The sequence below is a fragment of the Vipera berus genome, assembly GCF_964194415.1.
Source record: "Vipera berus genome assembly, chromosome: 12".
In the NCBI taxonomy this organism is placed as follows: Eukaryota; Metazoa; Chordata; class Lepidosauria; order Squamata; family Viperidae; genus Vipera; species Vipera berus.
In genome coordinates, this window is record NC_138215.1 from 6,693,270 (window position 1) to 6,696,858 (window position 3,589).

Here is a 3,589-nt window from a genome sequence, read left to right on the forward strand (position 1 = left end):
AGCTTTACTGATTCCAACGGGCTTCAAGAACTCCTGTTTAATCTTGCGCTTTAATACCAGGAGCTTAAAACTATCTTACTATGACCAGCTCGTCGCCTGTAGCAGTTCTAAACGTTTGCAAGCCCCGAATGTCTTTATTTTCTCTCCTGTTTTAAAAGTACCCCTGAACCAAAGCTGGATTGATAAGAGCCCATAGTATATGCAGGCTTAATGGTGGTTTTGTGGCTTGTTTCTGTGAAGGAGGGAAGGAGGGAGGGAGGGAGGAAGGAAGGAAAGAAAGAGAGAAAGAGAGAAAGAAAGAAAGAAAGAAAGAAAGAAAGAAAGAAAGAAAGAAAGAAAGAAAGAAAGAAAGAAAGAAAGAAAGAAAGAAAGAAAGAAAGAAAGAAAGAAAGAAAGAAAGAAAGAAAGAAAGAAAGAAAGAAAGAAAGAAAGAAAGAAAGAAAGAAAGAAAGAAAGAAAGATTGGTTTACTAGAGAAATGTATAAAAGGAAGATAGATTGATTGAGTGGAAGAATTACATTTAATTGAAAGTAAACAGACGGCGAGGAAGGAAAAAAAAGTTCCAAACCCACTGCAGAATTTTAAGAGTGTGACATTTTTAACCACAGGAAGGAGAAGCTTTCCAAGTCTCCCCTCCGCCCCCCACCCCTCACCCCCCCCTCCCCGCTCCTCTTCGGTCTCCCGACTCCTCGAGAGAAGCGAAGGCCGAATCCGGGTGTATCGACAGAGGCGCCGCGAGAGAAATTAGCAATCGAAGGGCTGGCGAGGCGGCCGCTGCCGCGCGGCGCGCTCGGCCCTCCCCGCTCCTGCTGCTCCACTTAATATAATTAAGATGAGAAAACTCAAGTGGCGTTAGAAGGAAACAGATATTAATGGGTTGCAAGGGAGAGCATTCGGGGGCGGCCGAGGGGGCCAGGGCGGTAGCGGAGCGCTTCCCTCAGGCAACCCGACGCGCAGAGCATCGCACCGGCGCGCGACCTGGGGCGGGTAGAGGCGGCGGCGGCGGCGACAGGCGCGATCCTTGGCACCTGCCTCGTTGGCGGCGGGGTCGCCAGGCTGTCCGAGCCATTTGGCCAAGGGGAGGCGTGTCTCTGGGCAGCTCCCCTCCTCCCCCTCCCTCTCCCTCCTCCCCACCCCGGCGTCTATCGCTGCCCTGCCTGCGGGGCTAGAGAAGCGCCTTGGGGAGGGAGAAGGAGGCGACGCGATTCCAAGGCGCAGGCCGAGAAACCTCTGTGGCTTGCTCGCGTCGCTTTCTCCCTCCTCCTCCTCCTCCTCCTCCACTAATTAGATACATCACCCCGCCTGACATTTTCGCTTTGAACCCCACTTTCACACTCAGAGTCCCCCACTCAGCCGAAGCTTTCTTTCTTATTTTTTTTTAAATCAAAAAATAAAATAAAAGACAAATCGTGAATTCGAGCCGTTTCAGCTTTTCTTCTCGCGCGCATCTTATTCAGAAGGAGGCCCGGGTTCGACTCAAACTACCCGCGGTTCCGTTAGCCAAGCTCAAAGGCTCAAAAATTGCCACCCTGAAAGAGGGAGGAAGAGTAGGAATGTGTGTGTGTGGGGGGGTGTTCCTCGGTGCTCTCTGAGCTTGCCTGTTTTCTTGCAGATGTTTCACTACCCAAACTAGGTAGCCCCGCCGCTACACACGAGACACTAGAGTTTAAACTGACAGCAAACCGCACTCCTCGCCAGCACTTGATGATGTTACCTAGTTTGGGTAATGAAACGTCTGCAAGAAAACGAGCAAGCTCACGGAGCACCGGGGACCCCTCCTGTCAATCACCCCGGAGCTACAAATATATATTCTCCTTTATTAGATTCGGAATATTGAAGGGGGCTTTGGAAAAGCTGTGTGGCTTGTATTCCCCCAGCTGTCTGTATGGGCTTTTTAAGGACGCCAAGAGTCCAGATCAAGTTTGGTTCGACCGACCCCGAACCGCCCCGAGGGCCGAAGCTTCGGTTACAAATGAAATCCAACAAGGTGGAGACAACAAACAAACACAAACAAACAAACACAAAACAACAAAACTCCAAGTCAGCTTGGTTACGTAACCCGGGCTTTGAAAATCAGTTCCACCGGTAGAATATTAATCAAATCAATCAAGGCTGACAAATGAGAAATATTGGCGAGAAGGTGACAATTTACAACTTTGTTATTAGTTAAGAATCGCTCTCCTTGTAAGAGTAATTAATAACTCTCGCAAGGCGACACGCTCAAGGCATGTGGTGGGGGGGGGAGAGAGAGAGAGAGGACAAAACTCTTAAAAGAACAAGAAAGACAGGAGCAGAAAGCGAGTGAATGGAGGGTTAGCGGAAGAGAGAAGAGGCCCGGCCTAACCCTTCTTCAAAAGAGAAAGAAGATGGATGGCTGTTTGGGGAAATTATCCAGAGCGTGCAGGTTGTCTGTGCCTGCTTGAGCACACAGACGTCTGCATGTGGTCCGAAATTATTTGTCTGCGTGTCACTCACGTGGGAAACCAAAGAGGGGATGTGCACGCTCTGTGTATAAACCAGAAGTAAACAAACGTTTGTCCTTTTGGCATAACTCTAGGTCTCTGTCTGCTCTATCCATCCCCAAACAATACACCCATGTCACACAGGCCGTTGATGCATTGGGTGTGTGGCTTTGCGGGGCATATATGCATACTTAAATCAAAATCTACATTTCTTTCTAGATACGCCTTTTTGAGGAAAAGGGGATAGATAGACCGTTGGCAGAAAATAGCAATAGCAGTGTTTTACAGCCTTCTTCGAGGAGCGGTTTACAGCGTCAACCTATTACTGCCAGCAACTCTGGCAGTATGTAGACTTCAGTTCTCCAAAACAACGCCTATCTCCATCTTCCTTTATTTCTCTCCCTCTGCACCCCCACCCCCCAATAGCCTGGTCTCCAGTTCAGAAGAGGAATCAACTGCTCTGTGGAGTTACTCAAGAGAAATGCGATGTTGTCCCTTCCCTCCTGCCCTTTTTTTCACAGACACACACACAAACACACACAAAACCTTCGCTAAGCTCCACCCCTCGAGTGGAGCCCCAAACGTGCCTAGTTGTGACCGCCCGTTGCACAAAAAGCTATAAATCGTGCCTGAACTTTCTAGACAGGAGGAAAATAAATCTGCTTACTTTTGAGCAAAGGTCCAACTTCTCCAGGTACCCTTTTCCAACCTTTTTCAAAAAAACAAAAAACAAAAACAACTTCCAAATCGAGGCTCAACACCGCTCCCATTTTTTTTTCTCCCCAGATACAATTGGGAAGGGATATGCATATATACGTATATGTGGGTACGTGTGTGTGTATATATATATATATACACACACACACACACACGTACTGTGTATCCCTTATTCTCAATAAAGCTTGGCGGTGGCTGGCTGAGTTGGTGGAGGAGCGGGTGGGTGAGGGGGGGGTTGAGGCCTGAGGGACGGAGGCAAACTTTATCTCTTCTTTCTTATAAACCGGGCAGAGCTTTGCCTCCGTAAAACGCCCCCCCCCCGTCTCGGCTCTTACAAAAGGTAGTTCCCTCAGATTGAGATTTATTAGTCTCCAAATGAAAAGATCCGTTTGATATAAGAGGTTAATTCA